The sequence below is a fragment of the Stenella coeruleoalba genome (assembly GCF_951394435.1).
Source record: "Stenella coeruleoalba genome assembly, chromosome: 14".
NCBI classification, from domain to species: domain Eukaryota; kingdom Metazoa; phylum Chordata; class Mammalia; order Artiodactyla; family Delphinidae; genus Stenella; species Stenella coeruleoalba.
The window spans coordinates 9,086,689-9,106,076 of record NC_137160.1 but is presented as its reverse complement, the minus strand read 5'-3'; the positions used below and the strand labels follow the sequence as shown (position 1 = coordinate 9,106,076).

The 19,388-nt window shown below is 36.7% G+C and overlaps 1 long non-coding RNA gene across 1 annotated transcript in view; it reads right to left on the bottom strand.

Moving 5' to 3' along the window:
• LOC307197210 overlaps positions 1–19,388 on the bottom strand; it is a 633,848-nt gene that overhangs the window by 551,726 nt on the left and 62,734 nt on the right. Inside the window, exon 2 of the long non-coding RNA XR_013831352.1 lies at positions 18,564–18,752. This is a non-coding gene — a long non-coding RNA (uncharacterized lncRNA). The remainder of the gene's footprint in view (positions 1–18,563; positions 18,753–19,388) is intronic.

Below are 19,388 nucleotides of genomic sequence, written 5' to 3'. Positions count from 1 at the left end.
CTCCAAGCATGACTGTATTTCCTGTCTGTGAGCTCCTTAAGATCTTCTGATTCCTTATAACAGATACCCTTTCTTAAGATCGCTCAGTTAGATTTATCTTTATCATAATGAAATCATCCCTAAGAAAAAGCCCAGCAATATCTATTCTAGAGTTTTGGGAGGTGGAAGAAACCAAGTATTGGAATGGAATATAAACAGTGATTTGGCAGTGCTTCATCTAGGTTACTGGTTCTTAGCTTTCGGTTCATAGGTTTCATTAACAGCCTTATCAAAGCTATGAACAAAAATCTAGGCGAGTTATGCTAATATCTACAATGAAATTCAATTATATTTTTTTAAAAAACACATGTTTTCAAACATGAAAAAAAGCATTTCAAAAATACTTACAAAGCGTTAGCTGGCATTTGAATTAAAAACAGATCTTATCAACCAAATGAGAAATGTTATATTTTACTAGAAGTTTTCTTTCATGAAGTTAAGACTATAGTGTTCTCGGCCCCACTGAAAATATTATTTAACAGAAATTAAATTATGTGTCATGGATTATTCAATTTGTTTGAAGATTTCACACATTTTCTCTTCTAAGCTTAAGAACAAAAAATAAGGCAATCTATGTTAAAGCATATAAAATCCCACATGCACGCAGATCATGAAGCTTAGATACAAAGTAAAATGCCACAATATAATGCTTTTTTCATTTAAATGAAGATTCTATAGAACTGGCAGGGGTTTTTTTTGTTGAAAAATACAAAATCTTTTATGTACAGGTGTTCTTTCAAAATGCCTTTCAAAAATGGGGTATACACAGAGTACAGTTGCAGGAATACCAAACAGCCAGCCTGCCCAAAAATATCCCTCCTGATGATCTGTTATTTCATCATCTGGGGTTCATTCTTTGTGAGCGGTCCCTCTGCAGGCATCTACTTTTAAAATGTCATTACTGTCGATCTAGAAGTGTAGAGAAATGGTAGTTTCGCATAATTGTCTTCCAAAGTTATGTTCTGTTAAAAGGGATTTTTTTTTTTTTTGGTCCCATTAGGAGGCAAAATGTCAATAGCCATTGATTGACAGCCAGTGCAGCCTCTCAGAGACAAAGAGGCAGAAAATTCCCCCAGGGTCACGCATGAAAACAGCCTGAACTACAGAAGCAAACGGATCAGGGCTTTTCTGCAGGGTGTGTTAAAGCTGCAGAGATAAAGCAAGTGAAGGCAGGACAGCAATGTCCAGAAGCAACAGGGAAGAAAACAGTTGTGGGATGAGAGAAAGGACAATTGTAGTGAAAGCTTCTTGTTCAGTTTAATGAGAATCAACATGGGGCAGAACTGGCTGTGGCTCTGGGAAAAAATAAGGCCATTAGTTAGAGTTTTGAAGGAAATTAATTTTAAAAATTTGACACACATAAGGCTTCATGGTAATTTTGAGGTTGCATCATCAGAGCAGCCAGGCCAAAAGATAAAAGCAGACATTAAAAAATCTCCACTGGGGGTGACGTGCTGGATATAAAAAGAAAGATAATATTAAGTGAGAACTCTTGACTGAGGACCTTGATAATAGGATTAAAAAAAAAAAAAGTTGAAATTAGTAGCCTGGGCTCATAGAGGTGCAATATGGACTTCAGAGAACAGGTTTGGGAGTCATATTGCCTGGGTTCGAATATTCTTCCTCCCATAGACTCACAATATGATCTTACGCTGTGGGGTGAATATTTCATTATTTGTAAATTGGGGAAAGTTGCCCTTAACTCACAGGAGACTGTAGAATATGTGAGTTAGTATGTGGAATGTACCTACAATATGTGTGCCCAGTACATCACACGTGATCAATAAATACTAGCTATAATTTTAGTTTTAGAGTGGTGTTTCATCATCTACTGTAAATATTGCTTAGAAAATATGAAGGTTGTAAAGGTATTTTGTGCACTAAATAGTTTACTTTGATCAGCAAAAAAAAAAAAAAGTCTGCCAGGTTGGGTTGTGTGACTTTCTTATTTTAGTAATCAACACAGGAGGAAACATTTGCTCCTTCAATCAATGCTAAATTAACAACCCCATTGGCTGTTGACAAGCTGAATGACAGCCCAAAACCCCAAAGTCATTCTCAAATCTCTCAGGACTATGTTGATGGAAGCACTTCATTTCCATCATGACAAATGTCAGAAGAAATAGTCCAGTAAGTAAAATGGGAGAGATTCAATTACATAATTTTAGATGGAAAAATGATAGAAATTATCTGATCGAAGGTCATAATATTGAAGAGAAAAAAACTTGAGGAACAGGGCAGTTAAATGATGTGAATGAAGTCCCACAACTATTCAGCATTGCAGAGCCAAGACCCCATGCACCATGTCTGAGGACTTAAAGGGTTGGGTTCACACCTACGCACCAGGCAACCTCCGCTCCCTGACTGCATCAGATTACACACACTGAACATCACTGAGATATTTTTCTTCCTTGGTAAAAGATTTCATAAACAAAAATAATATATATAAAAAGGAACCATTTTTCAACTTCACTCTTTTGCCTAGAGGTGAATTGAGATCTCTCTTGGTGCAAAGGCAGGGGACTTAACATGACTGTTCTTAACTGCAATTTGATAGAACGCTGAGCTCTTGTCCGAGTCTAAAGCAGTACCCCTCCCTTCTCTGTTCGCCTGTCATACTAGCTTCTCTTTAGTGTTCTTTTCTTAAGTTCACCAGGTTTCCTCATTAAGCCATGTTTCCTCTTCCTCAACTGCATTAGGTATCTCCCTTTGAAACAGTAAAAGCCTGCACTTTGTGAATAGAAGAAAATAATAAAAGAGCAAAATCAAGTGTGGTGAGATATTTTTTTAACGTTCTTTGTCTGAGCCAGATCTTCATTCAAACTCAAAGAACTGGGTTTCAATTCAAAGTTAGTTTCTGTAGCTGCCTCCAGCTCACAAAGCATTTAAAAACTTCTGTTCCCACTGTATTTCCTGGCAGGGTACACTTTTTTTTCTGCTCAGTGGGAACATATTGAAAGATGAACATTTTACCTACTCTCCTCCCTGATGTTAAGATGTTCTCTTTAATTCCTGTCTTACTGTGTTGACCTCTTCAACCCAACCCTGACCCCCAGCTGAAACTTCTTCTGCTGCTTCTCTTTGAGGCCAGCAAAGTAACCCACAGACTTGCCTATACTCCTCCCATTCTGGGTTATTTCCAGTAGCAACATGGTCTTCTCAGACCCTCAAGAATGAATGCATGTGTTCAGGGGTTTTCCCACTCCTCCTCCAGCTAGTTCATGCCCACCTGCACATCCTCCATCCATTCACAGAGCTTAGAGTTCCAGAATTCCTTCCTATATGAATAAAATTGCAAGAACACTACTGAGTTTTTCATATTTTCCCAAGGAAACTATGAGAAAAATATCTCAGTAATGACACTGGTTTACAAACACTTGGTATTCAAGAATGAATTACTAAATATTCTGCCTTTAAAAGCTGTCATTTGGAGATATCTATTTTCATTTATGATTTTAGCACAGGTGCACATACTTTGGATCTTTAAAATGAAAATCTCAGATCCATATAAGCAACACTGATGTTGATTTTGAAAATGTAATTTTGATTGCAAAGACCTGGTAAATGAAACTTCTTAACTAGCGAATCAAATGATTCGTGACCAGATATCATGGTTCACTGTATACTGTTTTTGTTTTTTATTACATTCTCAGTTTTCTAGTTTCTTGAATACGATTATTAAATTATTATTACAACATATATTATAATATGTTGCGTTAATTTAAGTACCAGTTATATGCTTATAATACTCATTTACCAATGAATCATATTGAATTTTTTAAGTAAAGCCCTTCTTATTAAGACATATTATTCTTTTTTATTTTTATTATTTTTACACAGGCCTTACTTACATTGGACAAACCTATCCACGCACACTCACAATAAAGAGTATCTTTAATTTTCAGAGTAGTATATGGGCCTTCTATGAGAAATAGGATATGATCTTACATAAGCAAATTTCACCAGAATATTCTGAAGATAATTATATCAAACCAATTAAAATTAGAGGAACACCCATGTATCCTCTTCTGTTACGGAAACCAGTTTCTTTATCACAATCATCTACACACTTTAAAAATCAATATTCAAAAATATGACTTCTTTTTTAAAACCACTGTAAAATTAGTCTTCCTGAAGCTCATTGTTGAAGTTGGTATACTTTGAAAACCACAGAGGAAAGGGGGAAATGACCAGAAACTCTTATTCTCAATTAAATAAAGCTCTCTTCCCATAGTAGCTCTGGATTTTAAAAGTATTGCTTTCTAAAAGCTGAATTTTATTAATATTTAAAACACCAGAGACCAACATATATTTATTGAAAAATAAACATACCACCGCACAAATTCCCGGTGGATTGTTATATGTGGTTTATTCACAGAACTAGATGCATTGATAAGAAGTAGCCAATCATTGACCCAAGAATCCCACCTTAACTTTGTTAGCTTAGTAATATATGATGATGGGGTTTATACTAATTAGTCCTTAGAATGTGTTTACAGTCACTCAAAAGCATCTTTCATTAGAAATATAATTGTAGCAGAAAAAAATCTTGCTCAAGTCATTCAAATCAATGTTCTTGAACTTGGCCCATTTATGTACTGTTAGTAAGTTGCCAGTGTTTTATATACATTTAACTCTGGATTTCTCACCACCAGACCAGAAATAAAACCTCTGAATCAGAATAAATTGTTGCCAAGTTCATCTTAGTAAATATAAGTATCATTAATGTCTTGTTAGCAAGGATTAATATTCTATAATTTAAGTGGCACTCTTTAAACAAACAACAAAAAAAACTACCAATTGCTACTCTAGAGTTCAAAATCTCTTGACAATTAACATGCAGCAGAAATCATATGAAGAATAAAATATTGTGAACATCTCAAATAAAAACAATGCAAAATCTTATTCACCAGATATTGCATAATGGTATGTTAGCATGATTCTTTTTCAGTTCAATTAAATTATCATTTATAATTTTCTTAGGACTCTGTTTTCTCATTATGGGTACATATTTGTACTAGTCAGGGTTCTGCAGAGAAACAGAAACAGCAGAACCAATAATCAGCTCACTCAGTTAGGGAGGTTGAGCAGTCGCACCCTCTGCCCTCTGCAACGTGGAGAACCAGGGAAGTCTGAAGGCGTGAGAACCAGGAGTGCCGATGCCCAAGGACAGGAGGAGAGAGATGACCCAGCTCAAGCAGAGAGTGCATTCCCCTTCCTGTGCCTTTTAGCTCTATTTGAGCCCCCTATGGACTGGATGAGAGGGGTCTCACATTGGTGAGAGGGGTTTTCATGACGCAGTCTACTGATTCAAATACTAATCTCTTCCAGAACCACCCTCACAGACAGAACCAGAAACAATATTTTATTAGCTGTCTAGGCATCTTTTACCCAATAAAGTTGACACATAAAAGTAACCATCATAACAATCATATAGCATTTCTTCCATAGAGTCATTCTTCTCTGCCTTCCTACAGCCCATTTTACCTCATTTCCAAACAACAACAGGAAACCAATTAGAAGTAACAAGGATAACACAAAGTCTTTCATATTTGGTTTTGGAATGAACTTTTAGCTTTTACTTAAACATGGATTTGACTGAAACATTAGGAATATATTTCCAGTAAAAAAAAGTCAAAACACTTGGTGAAAGCCTAGTTCATGAGGATTGGAAAACTCTTCAAACTCCTTGTTTTGCTAAATTCATTCCACACCAGCAGTCATCATATTTTTAGGGGGATTTGCCAACACAGGCAAGGCTTCTTTCTATTTCTGAGAAAGTGAATAAAGAGTTGGAATGTCAAAGAGCATCCATGGTGCATAAAAGTGGTCCTTTTAGATATTGTGGCAGAAGGTAAGGGATGCAGTATTCACCTTGAAGAGAAGAATTCATTCTCTCAGGCATGAAACAAATATGAGAATTATGACCAAGTATAAGATGTCCCGGGTTTCCCTGGTGGCGCAGTGGTTGAGAGTCCACCTGCCAATGCAGGGGACACGGGTTTGTGTCCCGGTCTGGGAAGATCCCACGTGCCGCGGAGCGGCTAGGCCCATGAGCCGTGGCCGCTGAGCCTGCGCGTCCGAAGGCTGTGCTCCGCAGCGGGAGAGGCCACAACAGTGAGAGACCCGCGTACCGCAAAAAAAAAAAAAACAGATGGCCCTTGTGTCTTTTTCCTCAAGGCTAATGATTTAGCTTAGGCGAGGTATAGAAAACCAGAGAAACATTAACTAGGCATGATCTAGTTAAGCGTGTTTTCCAAATTAAATTATAATTCTTCTCTTAAAGAGATGAGGTATAACATTATATAATACAAGACTAATATGTTACTATCTTGCTTTTTATAAACCCCAGAGCACTTGCTTCTAAACGATCATGTAGATAAAACATATGAGTAATAAAGGAATACACAGACAAGTTTCTAAATATAGATTTGACATTTATAACTCTGTGATATAGCCAAGGTCCACCTAACCAACTGCAAAAGAGGGCAAATGCTACCTCATACTGAAATATTTAGGGTTGAGGGAGGAGGAACCAAGATGGTGGAGTAGGAGGATGTGCTCTCACTCCCTCTTGTGAGAACACCAAAATCACAACTAGCTGCGGGACAGTCAATGACAGGAAGACACTGGAACTCACCAAAAAAGATACCCCACATCCAAACACAAAGGAGAAGCCACAATGAGATGGTAGAAAGGGCGCAATCACAGTAAAATCAAATCCCATAACTGCTGGGTGGGTGACTCACACACTGGAGAACACTTATAACACAGAAGTCCACCCACTGGAGTTAAGGTTCTGAGCCCCACATCAGGCTTCCCAACCTGTGGGTCTGGCAATGGGAGGAGGAATTCCTACAGAATCAGACTTTGAAGGGTACTGGAATTTGACTGCAGGACTTCAACAGGACTGGGGGAAACAGAGACTCCACTCTTGGAGGGCATACACAAAGTAGTGTGTGCATCGGGACCCAGGGGAAGAAACAGTGACCTCAGGGGAGACTGAACCAGACCTACCTGCTAGTGTTGGAGGGTCTCCTGCAGAGGCGAGGGGTGGCTGTGTGTCTATGGTTCACCGTGGGGACAAGGACACTGGCAGCAGAAATTCTGGGAAGTACTCCTTGGAGTGAGCCCTCCCAGAGTCTGCCATTAGCCCCACCAAAGATCCGAGGTAGGCTCCAGTGTTGGGTTGCTTCAGGCCAAACAACCAACAGGGAGGGAACACAGCCCCACCCATCAGCAGTCAAGTAGATTAAAGTTTTACTGAGCTCTGCCCACCAGAGCAAGTCAGCTCTACCCACCACCAGTCCCTCACATTAGGAAACTTACATAAGCCTCTTAGATAGCCTCATCCACGAGAGGGCACACAGGAGAAGCAAGAAGAACTACAATCCTGCAGCCTGTGGAACAAAAACCACATTCACAGAAAGACAGACAAGATGAAAAGGAAGAGGGCTGTGTACCAGATGAAGGAACAAGATAAAACCCCAGAAAAACAACAAAATGAAGTGGAGATAGGCAACCTTCCAGAAAAAGAGTTCAGATAAATGATACTGAAGATGATCCAGGACCTCAGAAAAACAATGGAGGCAAGATTGAGAAGATGCAAGAAATGTTTAACAAAGACCTAGAAGAAATAAAGAACAAACAGAGATGAACAATACAATAACTGAAATGAAAACTACACTAGAAGGAATCAATAACAGAATAACTGAGACAGAAGAAAGGATAAGTGACCTGGAAGACAGAATGGTGGAATTCACTGCTGCAGAACAGAATAAAGACAAAAGAATGAAAAGAAATGAAGACAGTCTAAGAGAACTCTGGGACCACATTAAACACAACAACATTTGCATTATAGGGGTCCCAGAAGGAGAAAAGAGAGAGAAAGGACCCAAGAAAATATTTGAGAGATTATAGTCAAAAACTTACCTAACGTGGGAAAGGAAATAGCCCCACAAGTCCAGGAAACGCAGCGAGTCCAATACAAGATAAACCAATGAGAAACACGCCGAGACACACAGTACACAAATTGGCAAAAATTAAAGACAAAGTAAAATTATTGAAAGCAGGAAGGGAAAAACGACAAATAATATGCAAGGGAATTCCCATAACGTTAACAGCTAATTTCTCAGCAGAAGCTCTAGAAGCCAGAAGGGAGTGGCATGATATACTTAGATTGATTTACTGGAAGAACCTACAACCAAGATTACTCTACCTGGCAAGGACCTCATTCAGATTCAATGGAGAAATCAAAAGCTTTACAGACAAGCAAAAGGTAAGAGAATTTAGCACCATGAAACCAGCTCTACAACAAATGCTAACGGAACTTCTCTAAGTGGGAAACACAAGAGAAGAAAGGGACCTACAAAAACAAACCCAAAACAGTTAAGAAAATGGTCATAGGAACATACACATCGATAATTACCTTAAACGTGAATGGATTAAATGTTCCAACTAAAAGACACAGGCTTGCTGAATGGATATAAAAACAAGACCCAACTATATGCTGTCTATAAGAGACCCACTTCAGACCTAGGGACACGTACAGACTGAAAGTGAGGGGATGGAAAAAGATATTCCATGCAAATGGAAATCAAAAGAAAGCAGGAGTAGCAATATTCATATCAGATAAAATAGAATTTCAAATAAAGAATGTTACAAGAGACAAGGAAGGACACTATGTAATATTCAAGGGATCAATCCAAGAAGAAGATATAACAATTATAAATATATATGCACACAACATAGGAGCACCTCAATACATAAGGCAACTGCTAACAGCTATACAAGAGGAAATCAACCGTAACACAGTAATAGTGGGGGACTTTAACACCTCACTTATGCCAATGGACAGATCACCCAAAATAAAAATAAATAAGGATACCGAATCTTTAAATGACACAACAGACCAGATAGATTTAGTTGATTTTTATAGGACATTCCATCCAAAAACAGCAGATTACACTTTCCTCTTAAGTGCGCACGGAACAATCTCCAGGATAGAGCACATCTTGGGTCACAAATCAATCCTCAGTAAATTTAAGAAAATTGAAATCATATCAAGCATCATTTCTGACCAGAATGCTATGAGATTAGAAATGAATCACAGGGAAAAAAAGTAAAAAACACAAACACATGGAGGTGAAACAATACGTTACTAAATAACCAGGAGATCACTGAAAAAATTGAAGAGGAAATTAAAAAATACCTAGAGACAAATGACAATGAAAACACGACAATCCAAAACCTATGGGATGCATCAAAAGCAGTTCTAAGAGGGAAGTTTATAGCTATACAAGCCTAACTCAAGAAACAAGAAACATCTCAAATAAACAATCTAACCAGACACCTGAAGGAACTAGAGAAAGAAGAACAAACAAAATCCAAAGTTAGCAGCAGAACGAAAGAAATCATAAAGATCAGAGCAGAAATAAATGAAATACAAACAAAGAAAACAATAGCAAAGATCAATAAAACTAAAAGCTGGTTCTTTGAGAAGATAAGCAAAATTGATAAACCATTATCAAGACTCATCAAGAAAAAGAGGGAGAGGACTCAAATCAATCAAATTAGAAATGAAAAAGGAGAAGTTACAACAGACACCGCAGAAATACAAAGCATCCTCAGAGACTACTACAAGCAACACTATGCCAATAAAATGAACAACCTGGAAGAAATGGACAAATTCTTAGTAAGGTATAACCTTCCAAGACTGAACCAGAAAGAAATAGAAAATAGGAACAGACCAATCACAAGCAATGAAATTGAAACTGTGATTAAAGAGCGTCCAACAAACGAAAGTCCAGGTCCAAATGGCTTCACAGGTGAATTCTATCAAACATTTAGAGAGGAGCTAACACCCATTCGTCTCAAACTCTTCCAAAAAATTGCAGAGGAAGGAACACTCCCTAACTCATTCTATGAGGCCACCATCACGCTGATACCAAAACCAGACAAAAATACTACAAAAAAAGAAAATTACAGACCAATATCACTGATGAATATAGATGCAAAAATCCTCAACAAAATACTATCAAACAGAATCCAACATCACATTAAAAGGATCATACACCATAATCAAGTGGAATTTATCCCAGGCATGCAAGGATTCTTCAATATACGCAAATCAATCAATGTGATGCACCTTATTAACAAATTGAAGAATAAAAACCATATGATCATCTCAATAGATGCAGAAAAACTTTTGACAAAATTCAACACCCATTTATGATAAAAACTCTCCGGAAAGTGGGCATAGAGGGAACTTACCTCAGCATAATAAAGGCCATATATGACAAGCCACAGCAAACATCATTCTCAATAGTGAAAAACTGAAAGGATTTCCTCTAAGATCAGGAACAAGACAAGGATATCCACTCTAACTATTATTCAACATAGTTTTGGAAGTCCTAGCCATGGCAAAGAGAGAAGAAAAAGAAATAAAAGGAATACGAATTGGAAAAGAAGAAGTAAAACTGTCACTGCATGCAGATGACATGACACTATAGAGAATATAGTACCATAAAGATAGAGAATAGAGAACACAGAGAACTCTAAAGATGCCACCAGAAAACTACTAGAGCTAATCAATGAGATTGGTAAAGTTGCAAGATACAAGTTAATGCACAGAAGTCTCTGGCATTCCTATACACTAATGATGAAAAATCTGAAAGAGAAATTAAGGAAACACTCCCATTTACCACTGCAACAAAAAGAATAAAATACCTAGGAATAAACCTACTTCGGGAGACAAAAGACCTGTATGCAGAAAACTGTAAGACACTGATGAAAGAAATTAAAGATAATACCAACAAATGGAGAGATATACCATGTTCTTGGATTGGAAGGAATCAGCATTGTGAAAATGACTATACCACCCAAAGCAATCTACAGATTCAATGCAATGCCTACCAAATTACCAATGGCATTTTTTACGGAACTAGAACAAAAAAATCTTAAAATTTGTATGTAGACACAGAAGACCCCGAATAGCCAAAGCAGTCTTGAGGGAAAAAAAACGGAGCTGGAGGAATCAGACTCCCTGACTTCAGACTATACTATAAAGCTACAGTAATCAAGACAATATGGTACTGGCACAAAAAGAGAAACATAGATCAATGGAACAAGATAGAGAGCCCAGAGATAAACCCATGCACCTATGGTCAACTTATCTATGACAAAGGAGGCAAGGATATACAATGGAGAAAAGACAGTCTCTTCAATAAGTGGTGCTGGGAAAACTGGAGCTACATGTAAAAGAATAAAATTAGAACACTCCCTAACATCATACACAAAAATAAACCCAAATGGATTAGAGACCTAAATGTAAGACCAGACACTATAAAACTCTTAGAGGAAAACATAGGAAGAACACTCTTTGACATAAATCACAGCAAGATCTTTTTTGATCCACTTCCTAGAGTAATGGAAATAAAAGCTAAAATAAACAAATGAGACCTAATGAAACTTAAAAGTTTTTACACAGCAAAGGAAACCATAAACAAGATGAAAAGACAACCCTCAGAATGGGAGAAAATATTTGCAAATGAATCAACAAAGGATTAATCGCCAAAATATATAAACAGCTCATGCAGCTCAATATTAAAGAAACAAACAACCCAATCCAAAAATGCTCAGAAGACCTAAATAGACATTTCTCCAGAGAAGCCATTCAGATGGCCAAGGAGCACATGAAAAGCTGCTCAACATCACTAATTATTAGAGAAATGCGAATCAAAACTACAATGAGGTATCACCTCACACCTGTTAGAATGGGCATCATCAGAAAATCTACAAAGAACACATGCTGTAGAGGGTGTGGGGAAAAGGGAACCCTCTTGCAGTGTTGGTGGGAATGTAAATTCATACAGCCACTATGGAGAACAGTATGGAGGTTCTTTAAAAAAGTAAAAATAGAATTACCATATGATCCAGCAATCCCACTACTGGGCATATACCCAGAGAAAACCAAATTCAAAAAGACACCTGCACCCCAATGTTCATTGCAGCACTATTTACAATAGCCAGGTCACGGAATCAGTAACATTACTTATGAATTTTGGTCATAACATTAAAAAAAAATAAGGTTGTGTGTGCCGAGATGGGTAACCATGATGATAAAAGAGTTAGACAACTTGTTATATGAGGAAAGGTTTAATTAAGTGAAATGTTTAGCTGGAGCAGAGATATATTATGGGAAGAATTACTCACAAATATTTGAAGGACTGTCATAGGAAAGAGGATGAAACACATCTCGTGAGGCTCCAGGGAATAGAACTAGGACCAATGTGTAGAAATACAGTGAAGCCAACTTTGACAGAGCAAAAATAAAACTTTCCAACACTTTAAACTTCCTGAAATTGGAATCAGCTGCTACATCAAGACTGTCTCTAAATCTAAGCCAGCAGAAACTGAATACTGTAGAGAAAATTCTACTTTGGATGGGGATCCTTAGACTTGAAGATTTTAATGTAATTTAGAATTTTAAAATTCTATAAATCTTGAAACTCTTTCATGTACCACTTTGCAAATAAAATTGGATATTGATTTTTTCATATTGTATTTGTGAAATGAAACATGCTCCTCATTACAAAAAGTTGTAAAATTATACTCATGAGTTACTATGTAAACTTATACAAAAACAGGGTACTCTTAAATACATTTATTATAAATTGGATTTGTTTCCTTACAGAGTAGAGAGAAATAGTATATCGATAACTTGGGAATTTTTTTAAATGTTTGCATATTTTGGCATGTAAAGAAGTACTTATTTTCTAATACATGTTTAAACTTTTAATGATATAATAATGTCAGTATAACATACCAGATTTTTAAAAATAACCTTCCCTTCATTTTAACAATCATAAAACCCACCAGTTTTTTGACCCCATCTGAGTAAGTGATGCTGTTACCAGGGAGATGGAGATGGAGCAACTGCAAATTGATATCTTTACGGTCCCATATATGTGGTTCCTCCTGACTTGCAACTGATAGAGAAGCTAAGGAAATTCAAGCAGAAAGAAGTGTCTCTAACCTAAGGTGGTTACTCTTACAATACTCTTACAATAACCTGCATTTGACATTTGTGTAAATAATTTTTTCACAGGAAAATAATATATATCAGAATATTACACTTAGACCATGCATGCACTATAGAATTAACCTTTGCAACATCAAATAAGCAAGGAAGAAAACTCTTAGGAGAGCTAAGTTATTACTCTGCATCCAGAGAAAGTAGCAGAGGGACTGCTCCTTAGATTACCAGCCTATGGAGAAACCCTTGTGTGTACAAAACATCTGCACACAAATCAGCAACTTGACATAGCATTTTATACTCCATATGTGTCAGGCCTTGGGTACAGGGAAACAATATTCTTTCAGCCTATTTATTCCATCACTAACTGTAACAACCTATGGCGGTTTTAATCTGTAAATACCCAGCAAGTGTACCCTTAAAGGTGGGAAAGACTTGCTCAAATGTTCTGCACACCACAGAGTGTGAGAGCACACTGACCAAATGCAAAGTGATCGAGTCAATTTTGCCCACAGAACAGCAACATCGTAAGCTGAGTCATGGCTGGAATGCACATCCAAGCAAACTTCCTCAGATACCTGAATTAAGACAAGAATCCATACCCATTATGGAGAAGAGGATTTAGGTGAAGGAAGGAGAGGTACAGTCTTGATGGGCTCTGCTCTTTTAGAGAAAGAGGGAATGGAATAAATTATGGTTCTTTATTTAAAAACAGTAAAATGTGAAGAACAAGTTGAGACCTAAAATAATCACAGGTACCTGAGGATAACACAGACTTGTGTAGAAACAGAATGGACCAGTATTCCAAACTGAAACAAAACAAAACAAGGAAGGAATTGCCTGACTCAGTAACTTATCACCTTGAGCGAGTCAGTCAGCCACCCCTAGTTTTGGTTCCATCATTTGCAAATGTGTATAATAAATCTGCTGATGTACCTCATCAGATTGCCAGTCATTAAGATATTCTGACTACCTGACACCAAAGTGTGGAGAGACAGAAAGTCTCACAAGGTGCTGGTGGAGGTATAACTTGCTACAATCTTTTAGTATTTCTTAAAAGCAATAATGTTTACGTCTTTTGATGTAAATATATAATGTAATGAATCTTACTTAGAGAGATGAAAAATTTGCACAGATGGATGAAGTTACAAAAGTATATATATGTATATACCTATATAATACATACATACTCACACATGTATAGAACACATACATAAAAACAAATGTTTGTTGTCCCACATATATGTACATGCACACACATAGATATATATAAAAATATACCTACATTTATGTAGACACAGATTTGGAAAGCTTTGAGCTATATATATCTCTCTATATAGACACACATGAATATATATATACACACGCATGTTATATCTCATATATTTTACATACTATACTAATATATTTGTTAATATACCATCTATACATATGCAGATCCTTGTTTATATTATATAGATAAGACATTACATAGGGAAAAAAGTGGCAAAGTAATGTCTCAAATATTATCCCATTTTCATTGTTAATAAAATGTAATATATGTGAATAATGTTAGAAGTGTGCATATGTGTGTTTCATATATATATATATATATATATATATATATATATATATATATATATATATATATATATATATATATATATAAAAAAGCAGAGGGCTACACACTAAAGGGTTAACAGCAGGAGAGCAGGACTGAAAGAAAATTTAGGTCTTCCAAAAGTCACTCCTACCTTTTTCCTCTGCCTCCCCCCACTGGAAAAGTCAGGTATTAACCTACCCAGTGGCCTTGCAGTTAGGGTTGTCCACGTAATCAAGTGTAGCCAGTGAGGCAAAGGGAAGGTCAGCTAAGGGAATTCTGAGAAATCTTTTGCCTTCAGAATGAAAGGGACAGAGGCAGCTGGCACTGCCTTCCCCTCTCTCCTTTCTTGCCTGAAACTCGAAGGAGAGCAGAACATGCCACCCCAAAACACAACTCATAAGGGTCACCTGGAGCTGACTATCTTGAGAAGCAGCAGACAGAGGACAAACTCTGGAGGCGGCGTAGAAGTAAATCTTTTGTAGGGAAAATTTTAATTTATAAGGGAAATCTCCATTTGCAGGGGTGTCTCCTCCCTCTCTGTACCAGGAAGAGGATGACTAAGTAGCCGGAAATTCTCATCAGTGAAAGAAGCAGAGACTTAAATCTGTACAACACACCCTACCCACGTTTAACCCTGCTTCTCCTGGTTATATCCCCACACCTTTCTTCCTCTTATCAGTAGCTGAAGATGGTATTTAATCCAGTGGCTTAAGTTGTCTTGAGGAGTTATTCATTTTCCCTGAGTATCTCCCATATATACATGTTAATAAACTTCTATTTGTTTTTATCTTGTTTATCTGTCTTTTATTACAGGGGTCCCTGCTAAGAACTAAGAGCAGAGGAAAAATTGTTTTTCCTCTGCTACACACTCAAATATGATTCTTGGAGCTTCAGCAATCGTACTGCAACCATGAGAAACACCCCCCCCCCCACAACTGCAGTGATACAATCAAGACCAGCCACTGCTTACATAAAAGCTTCTGTTTATATGAGAAAAATAAACTTCTATGCATCACTGTTAGTTCGGTTTTCTGTTACTTGCATTCCAAAGCATGTCTGACTGATAAAGGAGAGACTATTATCTTCTCTTCATTGCTTAAATTGCTGTAATAAGCATGCATTATTATTGCAATTTTTCAAGTGATTTTTTTAAAGTAGAAAAGTTAAAGATAAAAGAAAATGAGGCAACTAAAGAAGAAACTTTTAGAAAGATTTATTTATCCTGTGTCTGCACTCTAAGCATTGTACTTATTTAAACTGAAATACGTTCTGTCACTAGTTTGTTTGTTACTTGTTAAGTAACCCTGAGAAGTATTTAAGATACACCTCCCTTATTCCATAATCAATCATTGAACCCTTTGCTAAATTACTGAAAGACATATCAAGGTTAGTGCTAGCAAAAACAGGTGCTTATTAAGTATCAAGTGTATTTAGAAGTGCTCTACAGCAATCATTATTCTTTCAACAACGTTGAATATCTTTTTAAAATGTAAATATTAAAGCTATTCAAAAAATTTATTCACACAGATTTGGAAAACATTTTTCTCCCATCCCAAGGGTATAGGACTCTACAGAAATTTTTCTTTTTCTGATTTGAATTTGAGGCAATTGTGAATCAAATACTTGCTTATTACATTATTTGTTTTAAATGCAAACAAATGCATAGATAATTAAGTAGTAAGGATAGATAATTAAGTAGTAAGGATAACTTTTCAGGGTCTATATAAGAAAGGATAATATAGCACTTTACAAGGAAACGTAATATTATTATGAAGGTAGATGGGGTAGGAAGGTAGGGGAGGGAAGAGGGTAAGGAATACTACATGGAGAGATCACAGAGAAAGCAGTTAGCACAACTAAGATTTGATGCTTATTGCAAAGATGCTCAAGGGATATAGCAAAAGGCAAAATATATCATTTACACATCAAGTCTTTTTTGTTGTTGTTGGTATTACCAAGAAAACTCTCTTTCACAAGGACTTGGGAGGTTGTTCCCGAAATGTTATCATCAAAAAAGATCTCGCAGTCACTGTGGGAGGCAGGAGCCTAACAGCAAAGACAGATGGCCTAAGCACATTGGCCAACCCCTCTCTTCACATCCTCCAGGGCTTTTCCAGCAAAACTCTTCTGCCTTTATTTCAGCAGAGTTCATCTCTCTCATATTGCAATAATCATGACACCAACTGCAATAGCCTGCAATAAAGTCTGCCTAGACTGTTTAACTCTACCTGGTACAGCTTGGCTCTGACAATAGTGTATGCTGGACTGTTACTGCTGCCTTTTACCGAGGGATGCACCGGTCTGTTCTCCAGCTTCCCTGCTCTGAGTGCGCTCTCTCTCTCTCTCTCTCTCTCTCTCTGTTTCTCATTAAGTTTGGATATCTTCTTCTAGACTTCTTTGTAAAAAGTAGTTCTTCAGCAACTCTACTCTCTTCGATAGTTGAAAGTATAGCTTACTCACATATTCCACATATACTGTAGAGTCACTTTATTAACTTTTCTAAAAATTTAAACTTTTTAATGGAAGTTGCTACCTGTCTGACATCAGCCTAACTTTGTCATGGGCTCACAATCACAAACACAAAACCAGTCATTTTTGAGCTGCTACCCACCTGCACCCCACTCAGGAGTTTCAGCTGCTCTAAAATTTCTCTCTGGAGGCCTAGCACAACTCTGCTTGTATTTCATATGGATTCTTCTCAAAACTGCCTACAGAAAACTATTAAAAGATGCTAAATGATGTATTTTAGCCATTTTTATCCATTCCTCAAGCCATGTACTAAAATCAACGGGCCTTAACATTGTTGGTAGAGATGCAAGGGAGCTTGTATTTAAGGTTGGAGTCTATTTTACTTTCAGAATGGCAATTGGCTAATATCCTCTATGTCAAAACAAATTATTTGGAACAAAATAAATCATGAAATAATTCTATTGTCAAATTTCAGCCATAAAATCAGCTTCCAGAATAAAGTCAAATATTTCTTTCCAATAGATATTTTAATTTATAAAAATCAACCAAACTTTGGTCCAAGTTTCTTAAGGTTTGGTCACATGAATCTCTAGATTGAAATTTTCTGGGTACCTCTGAAAAGTGCAGGTCTCAGGGCCCACCCCAGACTCTTTGGGTAGGAATCCCTGGCAACTCATCTGAGAATCTGTGCAGTTTACGTGCACCCAAGATGATTTCTAAGCTCATTGATATTTGAGAAGCTCAGCCTTAGGCTACTCCATTCTGTGATAAAGGTCTGCCTCTCTGTGAGACCCAAGTACATAAGAACAGAGCATGATAAGCTGTGTTGAAACACCAGGTATGCTTCAAAAGAGTGTGTGTTTTTTTCTTTTGGTTACACAACTAAAATATTGAAGCAGGGGTTCCTCTTTATTCTAGCGCAGTAGAAAAATACAAATGGAAAAAAAAATCAAAGCAACAGAATAGAAACAAAACCAGGAAAAAAAAATACCCAAGTGTAAATGTATGTTAATTTATAATAAATGTGTCATCTCAAATTTGTGAACAAAGAATGGCACTTAAGATGCTAAAGACAATTTGATATACAAGGGAATAAAATAAAATGACCATTTCATTATTATAAAGCTAACTTCCAGACTTATTAAAGATTTCAAAGTTTAAAACTCAACTATAATAATATAGAGATTCTATAGAAATAGAAACCATAGAGATAACTATAGGCTAACATTTAAATGATCATAGAGTAGAAAAATATAACCAAAGAAAGACATCATAAAGAAAGGCAATATATAGAAAAATTTGACCACACATGGAAATTCTGTATAATTGAAATATAACAATAAACTTATAAATAAAAAACAGCTACCAAACTATAAAGAAGATAAAAACAAATGGAAGTTGGGAAAAACAAGTATTTGCAACGTATTGTTAACTTACTTGTCTAAATCTTCACCATTTTAAGGGATATGATTCTTGCTGGTAGAAGCAAGGCTGGGGAGAGCAGTAGAGGCAGTAGACTTCTATCCTTGCCAACAATCCAAGGACCCAAGTTACAGAAGGGACAACCCCAGTCCCGGGGTTTTCTCCTATGCAGCCACGTACATCAAGTAGAACAGATGAGGCAGCCTAGGTACATAAAACAGTTATTTTAATTTTTGTATCCATTACCCAAGATTTTAAGGAAGTCTAAAGTATGTAGCTTAGCACAGTATCTTTTATTTTCAACCTCAAATATTTTTCCTCTACAAAACTTGTTGAAATACTTCTTCAAGGTAGCACTATGTAAATGTATTTAATCTTGACTTCATTTGCATGTTATTGCCATCATCATGAGGAGAAGACCATGACCAGAGCAGCTACATTGAAAGCTTCACAATTTAATCCTGTGGAACCGTGTTCCCACTGGACTGTAACCCTATTATGTCCTTAGTTTATCCGCAAACGCCATTGTCTTTGTCGTTATCTCACTTTTTGTCAGCCGATTATTCTTTCTTCTTATCTTGCTGACCAGGATAATTTCATCACAAACCTTAAACCCTCCAAGTATTTATGTCTATATGATCTCTGCCAAACTATTTTCAAATGCAGTTGTAACTTACAGTACTAAAGTCTATCTATATTTCACCACATATTAATTCTCATATAATAAATATTTTGATTTACTTTGATATAATCTGTCAAGCAAGGGAGTGAGGGAGGATGAAAGGAAGCCAGATATTTTAGATGAAATACATATCATATTTGAAGTTACTATGTTTTACT